At 40.9% G+C, this 21,541-nt stretch overlaps 1 long non-coding RNA gene across 8 annotated transcripts in view; it reads right to left on the reverse strand.

The window, feature by feature from the left end:
* LOC149119544 (uncharacterized) overlaps positions 1–21,541 on the reverse strand; it is a 170,148-nt gene that overhangs the window by 18,211 nt on the left and 130,396 nt on the right. For 3 of the 8 annotated variants that reach the window (XR_016228096.1, XR_016228095.1, XR_016228101.1), the window contains exon 3: positions 10,387–10,570. The exons of 3 other annotated variants lie outside the window; for them this stretch is intronic. This is a non-coding gene — a long non-coding RNA (uncharacterized LOC149119544). Of the gene's footprint in view, positions 1–10,386; positions 10,637–21,541 lie in introns of all 8 variants that reach the window. 2 more of the 8 variants (XR_016228097.1, XR_016228099.1) reach the window with 2 other exon arrangements.

Raw genomic sequence — 21,541 nt, forward strand, 5'->3', positions numbered from 1 at the left:
CCTAACCCTTTGGTACTCAAGAGGGTGCTCCATGCCATGACTTGTGGTGTTCTGTGATGTCAGGAATAACTACTGTAAGTCATACATTTACAAGTTCTAATATATTACATCAAAAGATCATGACTCCTTAAGAAAATGAGTGCCAGTTCACTTTGCATATGCAATAAGATGAGCAAGTCAAACTTGGCCTTGATCAGATATTAAAGAATTTTTCTTTAGCTTCAACAGAGATGATTTATCTGAGTCTGCACATTTTACTAAAGCTTAATTTAGGTTGTTGCACTAGACGGGTATTTTTCATTTTTAATGTGGTGAGCTGTTATTATGAATTAGATCTTTCATCATAGAAATAGCAGCTTCCAATTCTTGAAGACAGCTAGTGGTGAATGGTTCTTTAAGTAGTGGCTCATCTGTCAGTATAGCAGGATTCAGGGTTTTCATATGTTTGCATATATATAAGGGTACAAAAAATTTCATGAAAGATGGAACTAAAGGAAAATATTTTGGGCGAAAAATTTGGAAATCCATTTATACTCATACACATATACAACACACACACATTTATTTTCCCACTGCTAATGTGGTAGAAAATTATAGAACGTTGTATTTTCTATCTCTCACTTTTCAAAAGAGCATTGATAAGACATCTACAGTGTCACAGTGGCTTGGCTCTTTATATCTGAAAAGCTGAAAAAGTCATTGGCTGTTCAAGTAACTAAAGTATATCCTCCCTCATAGTCTCAGAAGTGAAATATGCAAAAAAACATTTTACAAAGGCAGGGTCTGATCCTTCACATGAAGGAGTCTAAAGTTGTTAACACACTCAGGAATGTGGTCCTATTGTTTTCATTGTTTCCTTCCTGAGCATTCATCCAGCTCAGCTGTGCGGGTATCCCTGATGTTCCCCGAACAGGAATTTTAAATAAATGCACAACATTGTTTTCAGACTGAATGGTGTGCCAAAAATCTTGGGAATTTTAGTTTGCAGCAAACAAGTGGCACTCCTTTAGGGTCAAGAAAAACATTCTTCTATGATTTCTTTTTTTTTAACTTTTATTTAATGAATATAAATTTCCAAAGTACGACTTATGGATTACAATGGCTTCCCCCCCATACCGTCCCTCCCACCCACAACCCTCCCCTTTCCCACTCCCTCTCCCCTTCCATTCACATCAAGATTCATTTTCGATTATCTTAATATACAGAAGATCAGCTTAGTATACATTAAGTAAGGATTTCAACAGTTTGCTCCCACACAGAAACATAAAGTGAAAAATAATAGATGATTTTTTTAAATGATGATGAAATCAGATCAGACCTATTGTCATGTTTGATCCCAGTGAGAGTCAAGTTGGGAATTGATAATTTCTTCTTCTTCTTTTTTTTTTTTTTTTTTTTTACAGAAGATCAGTTTAGTATGCATTAAGTAAAGATTTCAACAGTTTGCACCCCCATAGAAACACAAAGTGAAATATATTGTTTGAGTACTCGTTATAGCATTAAATCTCAATGTACAGCACATTAAGGATAGAGATCCTACATGAGGAGTAAGTGCACAGTGACTCCTGTTGTTGACTTTACAAATTGACACTCCTGTCTATGGCATCAGTAATCTCCCTATGCTCCAGTCATGAGTTTCCAAGGCTATGGAAGCCCTCTGAGTTCTCCGATTCTTATCTTGTTTAGACAAGGTCATAGTCAAAGTGGAGGTTCTCTCCTCCCTTCAGAGAAAGGTACCTCCTTCTTTGAAGACCTGTTCTTTCCACTGGGATCTCACTCACAGAGATCTTTTTGCCAGAGTGTCTTGGCTTTCCATGCCTGAAATACTCTCATGGGCTAAATGTTTTCATTTCTCTTACCAATGAAGTTAGACCTAAATACATAGCATTATTTTCTGAGAAAAGATGTTTTTGTGGCTTTTTGGTCTAGATTCTTAATGATCTATGCAATATTTTGTCCACCAAAAAAGGCCAGTAATTAGTGCCTTGATGACTAGAAATTCATAGCCACAGAATTTAAGCAAAGAATGCTGGGGAGGGGTCAGGTGGGCAGAAGTCAATGAGATGTACATGCCCCTATCTTGAAGCTTATGTCTTCCTTTGAAAGTCATTTTCAGATTCTTTGAGAAGGTTGATCTCTACGTACAATAAATCTAATATAACATAAAGTATACTATTAACTGTCATCTTCACTAAAGTGTCATTGCTTCTTCCTACTGTAAACCTTTGTTTAATGAACCCAAATGCTGGGAATTGCTTTGGCCTCGACTTAAAAGATATAGAGGCCAATAGCCAAGAAACCAACTGACATGAGAAATCTACCTCATGAAACAACTTCCAGGGCATGGTCTGGGGAAATCCATGAAGGCTGACTGCTCATGTGTTTTATACGTCTTCATCTAACTGAAGTACAGCAACCTTTGCTATGGGGACCTCAGGGCACACCCGGGGCCTTCAGTTGCTGAAGAGTAACTCAAATGTGTTAAGGTGAAAATGAGGGGAATCCAGTTATAAACATTTTAACTGCCAGAGGTGAAATAAAGTAGGTTTTGGGGCAAATCCCTAATTGTTTCCTGAAGAAAAAAAACCATCTAGAGTGTTTTAATGAGGCTTGTTCTAAGTTTTCATAACCGTAGGATTAACTTGTGATGTTCCACCTCTTAAAACTTTTCACTTGAACAGATGCATTAAAACTTCTGGTTAGCATACTGATACCAGTATTCTCTTCCTGCAGGATATTTATGTTCAGCCAGTAGAAGCACTATTTGACACATATCATCCTGTTTCCTAGTCTCAACTTATGGATAATACTTCCTTTGGTGAATGAATGATGTTATTACTTACTTTGTAATGGAAAAGAGTATATGGAAAATCGGGGAAGGCAAAAATACTTAGTTTATTTTTAGAATTTGCCCCACCATTTGATATTAACATTCATGAAGAGATATCTATAATTCTCTGAAGCCCAGGAGCAATATCCCTTCCCATTCAGGTAATCTATCACTCTGAAGGCTGGGCAGATAATAGGTATGTATGTTTGGTTTATCGCTCCCTGCCAGTAGAGGAAATGACAGTCATATTGAAACTCTTCATATCTTGCTTGACATGTAGGAGTGGGTTATTTGCCCAAGTTCCCATCCTGCCCAGGGTACAGTTAGCATCCATTCTCTCTTGAGATATAGAGCACAAGAATGGGAGATGTCGTGGTTGGGGGATCCAAAATGAATCTGTCTATATCTGTGTTTACCAAGTGATAGGTGTACATGGAGGCCTTGGTTATATAGTAGAGACTCTGCCATGGGAAAAGCTGTATATTTTGCAAAATCACAACCACCACCAGAGTTGGAACATACTAGTTAAGCTATAGCAATGATCCTGTGTGGATGTTATTTGGGTATTTCTCCAAGGGTTCATGTGTTAAAAAACTTAATTCCCATCATGAGGTGTGAAGAGCTGGAAACTTAATATGACTGTGGTTTTCAGAGCTGAAGGTTTTGGTAGGTGATCAGGATAAGAACATGAGGGTGGAACCAACACAACTGAATACTGTAGCTGTATAACATGAGAGAGACCCCCAAAATGGACTGACAAAATCATGCTTGAGACACTAGCATCCTATTGTCAGAGTGCCAGTTGAAGTCTTGGCTATACTGCTTCCTATCCAGCTCCCGATGAATGCACTAGGAAAGGCAGCAGAAGATGGCCCAAATACATAGGCCCCTACCTCCCATGTGGACTACCAGGATGGAGTTCCTGGTTCCTGAATTTGGTCTGGCTCAGCCCCAGTTGCTGTAGCCCTTAGCCAAGTGAACCAATGCATGGAAGAAGATATCTGTATCTCTCCCTCTCTCTCCTATCCTGTTAGTCTGCCTTTCAAATACACAAAATAAATCTTGAAGAATTTTATGACAACAGAGGTTATAGAGAGATGCCTGTACTCTCCATCTGTTGTGATGTATAGGTTTAGAACTCTTCCAGTAAGGAGGTCATCATCAGATGTGTCTCCTTGACCTTGAACCTCTAGGACTGCAAGCTAAATAAGCTTCCTTTCAAAAACAACAAAGTTAGCCAGCCTCAGATGTTTCATTACAGTGATGGAAAATGGACTGATACAAGCAGGTATTGCTGTTGGAAAAAAACAGTTTCCTACCTGAGGTCCTACCAGTAACAACATATGCAGTTGCCAGTATGGAGCAGCAGGCTAAGCTGCACATCAGAGTGCCTGGTTTGAGTCCAGGCTACTCTGTACTTGCAATCTACCACCTTGCTAATGCGCCTGAGAGGCAGCAGATAATGGTTCAAGTACTTGGGTTCCTGCCACCCACATGGGAGAATTGATGGAGTTCCTAGATCCTGGCCTTGACCTTGTCTAGTCTGGCTGTTACAAGTACTTAGGGAATGAACCAGTAGATAAAACAGCTCTCTCTGTCACTCTTTCAAATAAGTAACTCTTAAAAAGGTGGGACATTCAGAAATACCCCCACCCTCCCAACACTATACTGGACTAGACATAGTACGCTTTCATTTAAGTACATGCCCCAAGCCCAACATTTTATACACCATGGTAGGCTGAAAGTTATACTGTGAATGATGAAATAATTAAATAATTTAAATAAAGTTAGAAATATGGTTGTAGGATTTCTAAATTACAATTCTTCTCACATGCTTAAACTATGGTCACTTTCTGACTTTATGTTTGCTTCCTATCTCTTTCCCATTCTCTCAATACAGTGTTAGGGCACTGTTGGAAACTAGCCTTAACCATGTGGTTGTAGAAGAAACCCTTGGCAGGTAAGGAAATGGACATTCAGTGAGGTGACATAGTTCCTAAGTGTCAAAAGCAGGATTCCATTTCAATTCAGTCTACTGCAATTCTTCTTCTTCCCTATAGTACTGCCAGAGGATGTTTGCATGTTTTATACTAAACACGTCATTGTCTGTGAATTAATTAATGCATCGACTAAACATATTGGACAGTTCTTAGTACTATGCTGAGCACTTAGGATAAGATGGAAATAGTTCTTTCATCATCACAGTAACTAGAATACATGGTAATGTCATAAAGGGCTATAGGACAGCTGAGAACAGAAGCTCTAATTCTGCTCATGGAGTCTGGAAGGCTTCACAAAGGAGGTGACATTTAAAACTGGCCTTGAAAAATAAGTGGAAGTGGTGATCAATTGGGTCTTTGCCATTTAAGTATCTAGTACGTCCCTGGGTAAAGCCAATTGAATTTTCTGATTCTTAGTTCTCCCTCTCTAATATGGTTATGAAGATGACATGAGATTTGAAAGCACTTTGGAAACTTTTCAGATGATAATCTAAAATATTTCAAGAACTATAGCGCCTAAAGGTAACTGGAGAGGCACATATCAATCCTAGAAAAACACCAAACTCAATGTTACTATTTGGAAAATCCCTACTCCTCATTCCAGCTGACAAAACTGCCAATTTACTGTAATAAATAAGTAGGCCTCTAAAATGTCAATGATTTCTAGGAAAAATTGCCAGGGAATCAGAGTCGACATCTATTGAAGCAAGGAATAGTTAAGGGCATAAATTATGAGTAGTTTGGGTATCAGCTATGGAGGAAGGGCTTTGCTTTGGACAGAACTCACATAATGAACATCTTTAGAGTCTACTCAGATCTGCCATTTTCATCCTCTCACCCAGAATAATTGATATGTAGAAAATAGGAACAGGAAAACATCTCTGGGCCACATGATTGAAGGATTTCATAGCTGAGAGTATGTTTTTTTTTAACTTTTATTTAATGAATATAAATTTCCATAGTACAACTTATGGATTACAATGGCTTCCCCCCCAATACCGTCCCTCCCACCCACAACCCTCCCCTTTCCCACTCCCTCTCCCCTTCCATTCACATCAAGATTCATTTTCGATTATCTTAATATACAGAAGATCAGCTTAGTATACATTAAGTAAAGATTTCAACAGTTTGCTCCCACACAGAAACATAAAGTGAAAAATAATAGATGATTTTTTTAAATGATGATGAAATCAGAGCAGACCTATTGTCATGTTTAATCCCAGTGAGAGTCAAGTTGGGAATTGATAATTTCTTCTTCTTCTTCTTTTTTTTTTTTTTTACAGAAGATCAGTTCAGTATACATTAAGTAAAGATTTCAACAGTTTGCACCTCCATAGAAACACAAAGTGAAATATACTGTTTGAGTACTCGTTATAGCATTAAATCTCAATGTACAGCACATTAAGGACAGAGATCCTACATGAGGAGTAAGTGCACAGTGACTCCTGTTGTTGACTTTACAAATTGACACTCCTGTCTATGGCATCAGTAATCTCCCTATGCTCCAGTCATGAGTTTCCAAGGCTATGGAAGCCCTCTGAGTTCTCCGACTCTTATCTTGTTTAGACAAGGTCATAGTCAAAGTGGAGGTTCTCTCCTCCCTTCAGAGAAAGGTACCTCCTTCTTTGAAGACCTGTTCTTTCCACTGGGATCTCACTCACAGAGATCTTTTTGCCAGAGTGTCTTGGCTTTCCATGCCTGAAATACTCTTATGGGCTTTTCAGCCAGATCCGAATGCCTTTAGGGCTGATTCTGAGGCCAGAGTGCTATTTAGGACATCTGCCATTCTATGAGTCTGCTGAGTATCTCGCTTCCCATGTTGGATCACTCTCCCCTTTATTTATTCTATCGGTTAGTGTTAGCAGGTACAAGACTTGTTTATGTGCTCCCTTTGACTCTTAGTCCTTTCGTTATGATCAATTGTGAACTGAAATTCATCACTTGGAATAGTGAGATGGCATTGGTACATGCCACCTTGATGGGATTGAATTGGAATCCCCTGGTATGTTTCTAACTCTACCATTTGGAGCAAGTCAGCTTGAGCATGTCCCAAATTATACATCTCTTCCCTCTCTTATTCCCACTCGAATGTTTAACAGGGATCACATTTCAGTTAATTTTCAACACTTAAGAATAACTGTGTGATAATTACAGAATTAAACCAGTCATATTAAGTAGAGCAGACAAAAAAAATACTAAGAGGGATAATGTATTAAGTTGTTCATTAACAGTCAGGGCTATGCTGATCAAGTCACCTTTTCTCATAGTGTCCATTTCACTTCAGGAGGTTTCCTTTTTGGTGTTCAGTCAGTTGTCACCGATCAGGGAGAACATATGGTATTTGTCCCTTTGGGACTGGCTTACTTCACTCAGCATGATGTGTTCCAGATTCCTACATTTTGTTGCAAATGACTGGATTTCGTTCAGGACATACTACAGGGCAGTTGTAATCAAAACAGCATGGTACTGGTACAGAAACAGATGGATAGACCAATGGAACAGAATTGAAACACCAGAAATCAGCCCAAACATCTACAGCCAACTTATATTTGATCAAGGATCTATAACCAATTCCTGGAGCAAGGACAGTCTATTCAATAAATGGTGCTGGGAAAACTGGATTTCCACGTGCAGAAGCATGAAGCAAGACCCCTACCTTTCACCTTACACAAAAATCCACTCAACATGGATTAAAGACCTAAATCTACGACCTGACACCATCAAGTTATTAGAGAACATTGGAGAAATACTTCAAGATATTGGCACCGGCAAAGAATTTCTGGAAAAGACCCGGGAGGCACAGGCAGTCAAAGCCAAAATCAACTATTGGGATTGCATCAAATTGAGAAGTTTCTGTACTGCAAAAGAAACAGTCAGGAGAGTGAAGAGACAACCGACAGAATGGGAAAAAATATTTGCAAACTATGCAACAGATAAAGGGTTAATAACCAGAATCTACAAAGAGATCAAGAAACTCCACAAAAACAAAACAACCCACTTAAGAGATGGGCCAAGGACCTCAATAGACATTTTTCAAAAGAGGAAATCCACATGGCCAACAGACACATGAAAAAATGTTCAAGATCACTAGTAATCAGGGAAATGCAAATCAAAACCACAATGAGGTTTCACCTCACCCGGGTTAGAATGGCTCACATACAGAAATCTACCAACAACAGATGCTGGCGAGGATGTGGGGAAAAAGGGACACTAACCCACTGTTGGTGGGAATGCAAACTGGTGAAGCAACTATGGAAGTCAGTCTGGAGATTCCTCAGAAACCTGAATATAACCCTACCATTCGACCCAGCCATCCCACTCCTTGGAATTTATCCAAAGGAATTTAAATTGGCAAACAAAAAAGCGGCCTGCACCCTAATGTTTATCGCAGCACAATTCACAATAGCCAAGACCTGGAACCAACCTACATGCCCATCAACAGTAGACTGGATAAAGAAATTATGGGATATGTATTCTTTAGAATACTATACCGCAGTAAGAAACAATGAGAGTATGTTTTAATAATAAAAAGTTGCAAAGATAGTAGAAGCTGAATGGGCTGTTTGGCAATCTTCATGTAACAGAGAATAATAATTTCAAATCTAACCTTTCCTAAATTGGTTAGTATCCAAACTCATCCTTTCATGTTTGAGAAATAATAATGGAATTCATTGTGTAATATTATGTGTGTATGCACACATACATGCTTAGTTGATTTGGTTATTCATAGTACAAGACTGTGTCTCTTCTAAGGGACTTGTTTTGGTATGTGTAAGCTCTTCACATGGTTAGCTTCCTCATGATGAGGGCCAAGCCCTGTATCAGTTAGCTCTTGCTGTGTAACAAACTATTCCAAAGTTACTGACTTAAAGTGACAGTCATTTGTTACTGCTCATGAGTCTCTAGGTTGGCCAGATATTTTTTCTGCACTAAACTGGGCTCTGTGAGACTTAGTTATATTTGTGTGGACAGCTGCCTGTTAGGCTAGGATCAAGTTGAGATGATTGTGATGGTTAAAAGGAAAGATTAACAGAGACACAGTATGTGGAGTAGTGATCTGTGCTAGAGTTACATTTTTTCCTACTATGGTGAGGAACCAACTTCACTGTCACATTGATAAGATGAGATAATGAGTGTGTTTAAGCTTCTTATTAAAAAGAGATTTAAAAGGAGGCATTGCATCTGTATAATTAGCCCATAAGTGGACAAGATCACAGCCTATGCAGACTGCTTTGAGAAGCTTCACAAAGTCTCTTTCAGGTTAAACATTACTTTCCCCCCCTTTTCGGTCCACTCTAAAGGTAGTGCCTTTGAGAAGGCTGTGCTGTTGAAGTGACCGGCAACCGCTAGTCCGTCAGAGTGTGAACACTGCAGACTTGATGGGGCAAGAGCAGGGCACTGAAAGGCTAAGAGGGCACAGGAAATGAAAACAAAGATGAAATCCAATCTGATTTCACAGTTTAGCCTTGGGGCAGTTCCTTAATGGACATAATCCAACCCTGTTAACCTCTGATTAATCCTGTTACGGAGTTAAAGTTAGGAGGATGGTTAGGATGTTTAATGACTCAAATTGGATGGATACAATGAAGACTGGTGGAGAAAGATAGGAGGAGCCTAGAGATCACTAAGCTTGGGGAACATTTACAATTCTATTTCCTTTTCTCCTCTTTTGAAAGGGAAATTGTATGTTTCATGCGATAGGCTTGAATATTATACAGAGAAAAAGGAAATAGCTGCTGCTTCTAACCTCCTACTAAAACCCTCTGATTGTAATTTGGCTTTATAATTATATTAAATCAGGTTGTAATCCCTTAAAAACTCAGCACCCTTTACCTGCTAATAGTGCAATCAGTCTAAATGCCATTTATATTTAGTTTAGAGCTGAAAACAATATTTAAAACCAATTTCAGTCTCAATTCTTGAAAAAACCCCATCATCTATCTTATTTATAATAAACTCATTTGAGTAGATCCAGGCACAATATAAACAAGCGATGGAAAATCCCTAGGAGGTTTTGGCTCATACATTCTGTGCAGACATGCTCTGGAAAACAGACATTCTCAGGAAACTGCAGTCTGCTGAAAATGCCAGGAGAGTTGAGGAGGCTGGACTTTGCATTAGGCCTTGGCATCTTTCACTGCTTTTGCACAGGGAATGGTGTCACCACTTTTTATGTAGTCACTGGTATGTCCAACTCTCTCTTTCTGATCCCATTCAAATAGACAAGATCTGAGAGCTTAAGAGAAGATCTGTGCAGAAGACAAAGGTATATGGCAGGTGGCAAAGTGATCCACATCACGACCTGAGGGAGTTCCCTCTTGATGAGGTGGAAAAGGAGGACAGAGAGCACGTGCGTGATGAGCTCAGCGTGAGTGTGTGGCGTAGTGGCAAGTGCAGAGGCTTTGTGAATTTTGGCTCTACCATGACCATCTGTGCGACCTTATGCAAACTATGGAACCATTCGGAGCCTCAGTTCTTTCACCAGCAAAATGGAGGAAAAAGTCTCCGCCTGGAAATAGTGCTAGGATGTTTAGCTTAAGTAATGTTACCGAGTACCTGAAACTCAGTGTTCCTCCCTCCTGTCTTTGTTCACCCCTTCCTTTTTGTTTCCCTCCTTCTTCAACTGTCTTCATTCAGTAACCACTCGCTGAGCACTGCACCGCATGCCATCAGTGCTTTGTCCGTGTTCCCTCGGATCTTCTGACCATTGTTGCGCACATTACTCCTGGGGTGGTGTTATCTGCAGAAGCCAGCATCTGTGTCACATTATCAAAGGTTTGCTTGCAAGGTTCCAATACTTCTTCGCCTGAAGAAACAAAAGTCCCAGGGAATTTGCACCCCTCCGTGGGCATCCCTTCAAATAGCGCAGATGGGAAGGAATAAATAATTCAGTTATCATGCACCCTTATAGGGACATCTCTAAGCGGTGACTTAGACTTTCTCTAGAACTCCCCTGAGGGCCGAAGCCAAAGTTATCCTCCTGGGTAGATAAGGTCCTATCCTTGCTCGGTCTCCTACCTTTCTGAATTCCATGTCCTAGTTCTCTAGTAGTTCCTTGGAATATTGCCTAATAATCCATTTTCCTACGAATCTTAACTCAGCATTTGCTTTTGGGAAACCCATCTCAACCCATGCATGTTTCACATATTCCAATACTATTTTAGGTGGTAGGAATGCATGAACAGTCAGATGTACTTTTACTGTCCACTTTTATTGATGGGAAACATGGTAGTGAGAACACATGTTCCCTGCAATAAAGACCGCATTTTAGACATTCTACAAAATTCTCACTTCTTCTATCAATGAAAGAACACAGGTTCCGGAGGTAGAACTTTAGAATTTGTGTCCTATTCAATCATGTACTTGCTGAAAAGCCTTAGGAAGCTGCATTTGACTTATTCAGCCTTGCCTTTCCCACTTAAAATGAATCTACTAATATTCTCTTTACCAAACTTGCAGGATTCCTGGAAGGATGACTAAAGTAGAATATGTAAAAACTTTAAGTGCTTCATGTCATTTTGTAGAATTTGCTACCTATTTTATAAGGCATTGTTTTAAATCAATGTTTTATCCTGGATGAAGTAGACAAGTGAGAGTTGATAGGGTCACTATATGTCATAGCTTGGTATGGTTGAAATGAAGTTCAGGCTGACACATAAAACAAGCAAAATGTAAACACATCTCTTGAAGTTCTGCTGAATGTAAAGTGTTGACAAAGAACAGCGTATGGGAACAAGTCCCTCGAAGAAACCCCACTCCAATGCCAGGGATTAGCATGCCTCATGTAACTCCAAATGCCGTTGAAGATTACCAGTTGCCTTGCCTTCTCTGATCTTGTAGAAAGATTCCCTTTGATGCACTCCATCTTGATACGCGAGAACCAGGCTCAACACTTCTGTAAGAAACCCTGTACCTGCATGGCATTGCTTCTGGGAACTAGAGCTCTGAGATGCTCAATTTGGGTATTCAAAAGTTAATCATGTCCACAGATGATTCTGACGCTAAAATCCAAAGCAGGTTTAGCAAAAGGAGACATTTATTGAATCAATACAAGGACATCACCAAGATGCTCAGAGAAAGACGCACATTCAGGCCTAATTAACAACTGGAAATGAGACTTGGGGAATCCACATAAACCAAGGCGTACCTCTCCTATCTGTATGCATCTCTTTTTTGGAATCCCCTGGGCTTTTATACCTGTTAATCTCTTACTGTTCAGGGCTGATGGTTCCTCTATGTTTATGGCACAGCTGCCTGTACACAGTGGCCCTCAGTGAAATTTCAGTCGGCTTATGCTCACCTGCAGTTACTTGGCCTCACCTTTCAATACCTAATAGTGAAGGGACAGTGTTTTGCTGGCAACCTAGACCCTGATTTCCTTGTGTCAAGTGTCCACTTTAAGTTCAATTAGCTGTGGTTAATGAGTGATGAGAGCAGAGCACTGGCACAGCCTCAGCATTTCCCATCTCAAGGACAAGAGGACTATGGAGATGGCGCTCAGGGTGGGCATACCTTCTAGCACGTATTTACTACAGTGAGTCACATGTACCTCTGGGTTGCTCACTACATTTCTATCACCAAGATCTATTTAGTACCTCGATGAAAAATATCGCCACAAACCAAGCAGCTAAAGACAAGTCTGACAGACCCATTTGGACTCCATGAAATCTGACATCACTTTGGCTTGTCTTCAGCCCATCTTTGTAGTAAAACCTATGGTCCTTTGACAGTTTATTTCCAAGCAAGGAGGACATTTTACACAGGAAAGAGTACTATTGAGGCCTCTTACTAATGCAGAATCTGTGATCATTTTGGTGTAAGTTTCAAAGGGATTTTTCAAAACCTGTTCCATTAGCTTCTTGGAAAGGAAGGTTGCTTTCCTATGAATTCTGGTGCTGCATTCATTTCAGCAAAGAGTAAACAATTCCACATTGCTGCCAACTACTTCATCAGTACTGAAATGAGAGTTCATTAAGCCTGAGATGGGACTTTAATTTCTACAGTCTGATGCCTGTTTTATGGGCAAAGTAAAATGTGATGAAAAGGAGAAAATAGGGAGGAAGAGAATCTGTGCTGGGGGTCCTATCCGATCTCTCAAGTTGGGTTTTTGGTAAAGCCCTCTAGGGAGAAGCACTGTTTCTTTCAAGCAAGCTCCACTTGAAAGCAGCTACCCTGAGTGGCTTTCTCTTCGAAAGATCAATCTGAGCTTAGAAGACACCCAGGTTCTTTTGTCTTCCTGAAAAGGCCCCTACAAACATGGAACTCGGCATCTTCAGTCAGTGTAGAGAGTTGCACATCCTCCGAGGGGATTGAGACGCGACCAGGCTGTGTGTGGAGGCCTACCCAATCAGCCGCTCGCACCACTGGCTTTTGCAGTGGAGAGACTTCTTGAAACAAAGCAAGGTTTTAGAATACAGTATTGCCAACCGCAGGTGAGGCTCAGACATGAGAGAGGGGCTTCAGGAGGAATGCCAAACTCTGGAATATTTTCTCCTAAGTTTGGGGACTGGGGACTCTCATCCTCAAGGGATACACCTGTGGACACTAGAGATGAACGTAAGTTCTTATGACTATGGGGTCAGAATTGTTTTGTTCCTGCTACAACGTGCCAGAAGGGAGCTGCTGGAGTAGTGAGCCTGGCTGTTTCCCATTTGCCAATCGAGGCCCATTTTCTGCTCTTTGCTCTTCCTGCTCTGTCCTAGCAGGCTCATGTGTATGGACTGCCTCCCAGGAGATGGGTTCTTTTGCCCTTTGGTTTCTAGCTGACTTTGGCCAACATGAGCCTCAGTCATGGTAGGATGGCAGGAATTCTGGTCGGGTGGCCTGAGCCCTTGGGTTTTTAGGCCTAATAGTGGTTATGACCCCCTTAAGTGCTAGTCTTAGACCACTGGATTATCCACTGCATTCCCCTAAATAGTATTTTAGTAAACCTAGCACTTTTGAGGTGAGTTTCAAATCCTGATTTTCTCTTTCTTCACAGGATTCTGACTGCTACACAAAGGAATAGCCTGCACACGGTACCATGGGTTGCTATATTTTTTGAAAGATTTTATTTGAAAGGGGGGAGGGAGAAAGAGAGAAACAGATGAATTTTCAATCAACTGGCTCACTGTGCAAATGGCTGCAATGCCTGTGGCTGGGTGAGGCTGAAACCAGGAGCTTGGAACCCCATCCGGGTCTCCAACATGTGTGGCATGGACCCAAGTACTTGGGTCTCCTGTGCTGTCTTCCCAGGTGCACTATGAGAGAGCTGGATCAGAAGTAGAGCATCTGGGACTCACACCAGTGCTCTGCTACAGGAAGGCAGCATTGCCAGTGAGAGTTGAGCTTGCCGTGCCACAATGTTGGCCTTGTCTCATAGGTTCTCTTTGTTAGAGCGACTTCTAACCCTCTAACCTGCTTCATGTTCAGATTGTAAAAAGCCAACCAATATGATTTTTCTTCAGGGATATTAAAATGCTCTGCAAAAAAAAAATATATCCTCTATACCTTAGTCCTCTTGGAAATGTTTTAATAGGAGAGGACATTTTCCTTCCTTTTTGAGATAAAATTTTAATTGTAAACATCCCTGGAAGAAGCATTCCAGTTGATAGTTTAGGAATAATTGAGAAGATAAGGACTACTTTATAGACTTTAAGGACCCAAAGATTGTCCCTGATCTCAAGAATTTTATAGTTCAGGCCAATAAATTACATCACATTTTTTCTTGATCGAGAATTAAGAAGGCTCTGGACTTTTGTTGCCACAGGAAACCATTAGGAGCAGAAAATGACACAGGGGGTGAAGAACTCGTAGCTGTGAAGACAGATGAGCTAATTATTTCAACCTTTGCACCCTCCATTCTTGAAAAATCTGTGGATAATTTTTCAGAACTTGAGGGAACCCTGGTAATAATTTACTCTCTGTACATCCTTGGGAGATGGGAAACGGAGAGCTTCGGAGCTCACGAAAGTCATACAAGTACATCTTTGATCTCTGGCTTTTGCAAAAGGCCTTGACGAAATTTCAGAGTACAGACTATTGGGAGATTAGGCTGTAGCTAAGGATTGAAGATGCCTGTACAAGAAGGATCAAGGATGTCTGGTGATGAAGGGGGAACTGGATTACAAAGAGAAGCATATATGAGCACTTGTGTGGGTGAGTCTGTGTACAGACAGATTTGTTATTGTTGAGTCTTATGAGAAATGATAAAGAGGAGGCAAACAAAGCACTCAGGCTTTGTGTCTTGGAAAGTATATGCCATGTATTTGTCTTTTTTTTTTTTTTTGAAAATGGGAAATTAGTTGGTACAGCTTAACCAGAGTAGTATTACTGCCATGTAAGTGACAGAACTGGTATTTCAGACCCTTGCCAGGAACCCCAGCTGAGTAGATATATAAAAATTGAATTTTGGGATCTAGCTCCATTTGGCCACATTGATATGGGCTTCATCAATTAAATATCTTTATAGCAGGCTCTCATATTTAATTATACCTTCCCTTGTCTATCTAACCTCAATGTTTATATTATTGGGCAATGCTTTGGAGACAGAAAAGGCTGGCAGTTGTGAGGTGGAACTTGGAGTGAAAGCCAAAAGCATGCATAAGGGACATTCCTTGAGTGATACAACCACAAAACGGTTGGACAGAAGGATGGGAGATGGGCCAGATGAGATAATGTCTTGGATTAAGGCCACACTGATAAGGGATTGAGGAGGCACGGTTTCCAGGTGGTGTGTTGATTGCTTTTAATTTTATTTAGAGAGGATATCTAAGAGGTGAGATTTAGAAGCAGCAACCCGCATTATGTATCTTAAAGTGCCATGATCACTGTAATCCAATCAGCTGATTGATACTATGTGTATATGTCACAGCCATAAAAGATTTGCCAGTTGATGGTCAGATACAATGTTTATATGAAATTGCGTAACTTATAAAACTTAGAGGGGCATGATACCTGCAGGGTGGGCCTTGACCTACTGTTTGGGAGGCTACTGATTACAAAGCATCAATGCCTCACTCTCACAGCACCCTTAGATGGGCACGAAGATAGGGTGATGCAGAAGACCACTTGGAGCAGGAGCAGGCACCTGGGCACTGAGTGGGACATTTTTTTGGATGTCATCTCCCACAGAACTTATCAAGGGTTTATGATTCTGTGTCATGAAGTATGCATCTACCAGAGGCAAAAACTTCTGGATACTTCCACAACTTATAATGGAAAACTAAGCACTGACACGTGTAACCTGTAAGCTACTTAGGCACTCTGTCCACTTCTGCAAGGACCCCAGAGTACAAGAGCAATTCACATATCTTCTGGTCCTGGTCTCCTAACCTTGAAAGAGTGTGCACAAAGACCAACATGTAACTAATTTGGTCTGCTCATCATCAGATGCCTGATGTCCTCAGAGATGCATGATTTTCAATTCTTATGGCTCTATCCTTACGTGGGCTCTTAATGTCCACAGCCCTTGAGTTGTGAAAAGCTTTCAAAAGAAGAGATCCCCAGACCAATGGCTTAGGCAACAGCGAGATTTTGAAAGCCATACTTAGTTTCAGCCATTAGTCCCCCTGCAGGGAATTGGCAGACAACCATCCCATTCTGCCTCACATTGGCAGCAAATGCAGGTTGTCAAGAGGAAGGTTCCCTAGACCCTGGTCTGTGCAGGTTCTGGGATTACTGTGTGTGTGGTGGAGTCTAATAGAACCTGTGAACTGCATGATGGGTGGAGCAGAGATTCCTGTATTGACAATATGTTGGAAACAGATGCTAACAGATCCTTTGACTTTTCTGATTTCTTACATAGTCATTGCCATGACTTTTTTCTCTGCTGTTGCCATTTGATGGTTTTTCTAGTTCCCACCTTTTGTCAAGTGACTGAATGTACCCTGTTTTTTAGCTGCTGAAAAAACTTGAAATGATAGAAGCAGTGCCCCTTTCTTTTAATGGACAGGGATCATTTCCATGGGATTAGGTTTTTGTATTTTTTTACCTTTTATTTAATAAAATTCCAAAGTAAAACTTTTGGATTATAGTGGCTTTTCCCCCTTTGTTCCCATCTGTCAATTCATTTCTGTTGACTCTGCCTTGTAAAATATTCCTGCTCATGCGACTTAATCCCTTGTTGATAAACTCTGCCTACACAACCTCACCTGTTTGAATTCTCTAGTATTAACTATTGCTTAGGAAACACGAAAAATGGAATTCGCTTCTTACATGTTGGATTTCCTTCTCCTACAAGATACTTTTCCCACAGAGGCCTTTTGAGAGGGAGTGTTTTGTTTGACCTAGTCAAAGGCACACAGTATTCACAGACATGTACAAGGTCTACCCCCTGATAGTTGATGTTCAAAAGTATTCATTGTGGGGTAGATGCTGTGGTGCATTGGGTTCAACCGCTGCCTGGGGTGTTTGCATCCCACATCACAGTGCCTGGCTCAAGTCCTAGCTAGCGCAAGCTTCTGATTCAGCTGCCTGCTAATGCACCTGGGAGGCCTGGCTGGAGTTCTGGGGATTTGGCCAGGAGCGAACTAGTAGATGGAAGACCTGTCTGTCTCTCTTGCAAATCAGCTTACAGGAATTATTCTTTGTATTTAAGTATAGCCTGTAATCGGCAATTTCTCAGGCCACCTTTTGTGGCCAGCTCATGCTTGGGATCTGGTGTTGCAAATGCTCTGAGTTACTAATCTCGATCAGTTGATCCAGGCTCCTTCTTTGAAGTATCAGGAGGAGCTGGCACGGCTTTCCCATGCCATCCCAGAACTCACTGCAACCTTTGGTAAGTCACTGCTGGAATATCCAGAGACCAGAGCCCTGAAATCTGCCTGGCCACACGGCAGCCATCCACCTGCACCCTGGTAAACCTGCCATGTTATCAGATCTGTTGTTTTACTGTAAAGTCAGATGGTGAGATGGAGTTGAACTACTGTTCTCATGTTCTACAAAGGAGAGGGTGGCCTGAGGAGACTTGGTTATAGTTTCCATTTTGCTGTTCAGCAGGGTTCATCTTGAGCAAGTAGCTTTTCTCTGTCCTTAAGTCTCATCTGTAAAATGAAGCCTGTGGCTGAGGGGTGACATTCTAAACCGTTTGCATTTATTCTTCCTCCTAAATTTATTCATGGAATTTATTTTCCACCATTATGAAACCGATTGTAGTTCCACACTTAGTTCTCAGTGTACTATTGCTCACCCTTTTTCTTATTGTCTTCATTGGCTTACTTTTTAAAATCTCTTCCCTTTTAAGCTTTTAGGAACATTTTAATTTTCAATCAATCCATGATTCATTAGTGCATCACTTTTTGACTCTAACAACATTCAAAATATATTTAATATTGGTGGCAAGAACAGCACTCTGGCCTCAGAATCAACCCTTGGGGCATTCAGATCTGGCTGAAAGGCCCATGAGAGTCTCACAGGCATGGAAAGCCATGACACGGTGGCAAAAAAACAATATAAATGAAAGATCCTGGTGCATAAGACCCCAGCAGAAGGAACAGGCCATCAAGGAGGGAGGCACCTTTCTCTGAAGGGAGGAAGGAACCTCCACTGTGATACGGCCTTGACTAAACAAGGTCAGAGTCAGTGAACTCAAGGGGCTTCCACAGCCTAGACAGCTCATGGCAAGAGCCTCGGGTGATTGCTGACACCATAAATAAAAGTGCCAATTGTTAAATCAACAACAGGAGTCACTGGGTACAGGCTCCCCACATAGGATCTCTGTCCTTAATGTGTTCTACTATGAAAATTAAAGACAACACTACTAGTCGAACAATACCCTATACCTTGTGCGGTTGTGTGAGTGCAGCCTGTTGAAATCCTTGCTTAGTGTATACTAAGTTGATCTTCAGTATATGAAGGTAATTGAAAAGGAAACTCGATGAAGGGCGGGATGGGAGAGGGAGTGGGAGAGGGGAGGGCCACGGGAGGGAGGGAGGTGGGGGGGGGAAGCCACAACAATACAAAAGTTGCACTTTGTAAATTCACATTTATTAAATAATAAAAAATATATTGGTGGCAAGTTTTTAGATTTCCTTCAGTTGATATGAATCCATTAGTGAATACACAGCTCAAGTAAACTAAGTTAACCCCATGTAATCAGAACCCGGGTCAAGAAGCAATATCTCAGAAGCCCCATCTATTTTCCATTCCAATCACTCACCTCCTCTTCCACAAGGGGAGGCACTATGTTTATTTTACTCTTGTTTAAAATTCAAATGAGTGGACTCATAGTGTATGTACTATTTGAGATCTGGCCTCTTTCACTAATTTTCAGTTTCATAGTGTTTGGGGGGGGGCTACAATGTTTTTGTTCTCATTGATGTCCAACAGATTAATTTTACAACTGATTTTTCTTAAATTCACATGGGAATTTCAGCCCTGTATTTGCAGACCATATCATTGCTAATGCTGTGTCTCTTTGAAGGAAAGAATATACATGCTAGACGGTATAATAGTGGAAAAGTATAAGATTTTCTACCGGTTTTCCACACCTGTGGCCTTGGTAACATTACTGTTACTGGAGACCTTGCTGTTTCCAAGGGACTATAAGCCTGTTTCCTGGATACTCCAGAAGATCCCAGAGTCTTGGTGGACATTAAGGAAATGTAGACTCCAATGGGTCTTCCTCTATTTCCCTGCACAATGCACATACAATGTAGAAGTTCTACCACGTGTTGTCAATGTTGTTTTGAAAAGAGAGATGTGTAAGCAGATTATGACCAGTAGATCAAAAAATTCCTGTAGCCAGAGTGGGGATCGAAACACAAGGCAGAGGCAACAATAATGTAGTAGGTGGCTTCTCAGGAAGACAGAAGTTGAGTCAGCCAAGAGAGCATGCTCAGTCTTAGTCTATGCGCTCAAGGCATTCTGAGTTCAAGTTTTAATTAGTCTACCATTGGCCATTCCCTTGAAAAGCCAGTTGGTTGATGTCTCTAGAGAAATTTTTTGATGCAATCAAGCAATTGCTCTTTATAGATTATATATTCTAGTGAGAAATTCGATGCCCTTCTGAAATGGATAATAATCAAAACTACTCAGTTTGAAAATTATTCAAGTAAAAAGTCTGAAAGCCCTAAGTAGGAGAATAATCTCCCACTATTTCTCATCTATGTGCCTAATTTCTCCTTTATCTGTGGACAACAAAGTTTTCTAGAATTTTTGTACATTTTTTTGCTGAACGAAAATTATTTGAAAGGCAGACTCAGTGAGAGAGAGAACACGTGAGCTAGTTTCCAGCCACTAGTTTGCTCCCCAAATGCTTGCAACAGCTAGGGCCAGGCCAGGCCAATGCCAGGATCCTGGAACTTAATCCTCATCTCCCATGTGGGTGGCAGGGACCCAACTGCTTGTGCTCTCCCCTGCTGCTTCCCGCATGTTGGCAGGAAGCTAGAACCAAAAGTGGAGCTGCAGCACATACTCAAGCTGTCCAACACGAGATGTGAGTGTTCCAAGTGGCAACTTAACCAATACTCCAAACATGTACCTCCTCCTCTAGTATTTTGAGGAACCTTCAAGGTGAACCAAAAAAGGTAGAGACACTTCTTTTTGATAAGAGACTCAGATCAAGTGTTTGACATGGCGGTTAAGATGCCGGTTGGGATGCCCTCCTCCCATATCAAGAGGGTCTGGATTGGAATCTGCTCCTGATTCCAGTCTCCTACTGATGAGCAAACTGGGAGGCTCAAGTACCTAATCTCTGCCATCTACCAGGGAGAACTGGACTGAATTTCTAGTTTCTGCCTTTGGGCTGGGCCAGCTTGACTGTGGCGGGCAGTTAGGGAGTGAATCACCAGATGAGCAATATGTCTGTCTGTCTGATGAAAATATCCAGGCTCTTTTACCTATATATTTTTTTGCTTTCTTAGTTACGGCCATAGATAGTTCCTTTTATCTATTGCCTTCTTCTCATCAGGGTTTAATGTAGAAGCTGTACATTTATTTTTTTTCTGTGGAGTGAGAAATTCAGAATCCTTTCAAAATGTCTTCTGCTTAAAAGAAATGGCAGCAGTCCTGTGTCCTTCAGGGGATCCTGGCACTTGAGGGTGACACTGAACCTGTTGAGGGTGATTTCATTGGCATCATCTGTGCTACAAATGTGTGAGTACTCAATAAAAAGGGTTTCAAAAAGCTGATCTTACTCTTTTTAAAGTAGACACTAGAGACCGTGAGTGCGGCTTTGATACTTTACAGCGGGATACTCCCTGGAAATTGTGCAGTAGGATATGTGGACAATGATGTAGTGGGAAGGAAAAGGGACAGAGGAGGAGATCCCAGTGAGAACATTAATACATTGAGAACAGTGGGTTTACTGACTCAGGATTCCAGGTATGAAAGAGACTTTGACAGTCTACATACTCATACCCATCTCACGACATAGATAGTTTTTTTTTTTTAAATTCCGTATCTTTGCTATAATGAAACTCATATGTAATAATAACTCAGCTCTTTCTAATGATAAGCAGATGAGGCTCTTTTATATCTATGCTATCAAAAAGATTCATATATGTTTAGCATAACTTCCTGAACCAGATGTATAAGTACATTTTAGAACAATTTTTGGCAGGAGTTTTAGCAAAGTGACTTAGGTGCATTCTTGGCTAATAAGATGTTATGTATTTTGTTGAAAATCTGATGGAGTTTTCAGTTGGAAGATGGGAGTTTTTTTTTTTTATCAGTTCCTAGTGTACAGTCTTGCACAAATCACTGACTCTGTCTAGGAGTTCATGTCAACATT

The sequence above is a fragment of the Oryctolagus cuniculus genome, chromosome X, assembly GCF_051225735.1.
Source record: "Oryctolagus cuniculus isolate XC-2025 breed Fujian yellow rabbit chromosome X, ASM5122573v1, whole genome shotgun sequence".
Lineage (NCBI taxonomy): Eukaryota > Metazoa > Chordata > Mammalia > Lagomorpha > Leporidae > Oryctolagus > Oryctolagus cuniculus.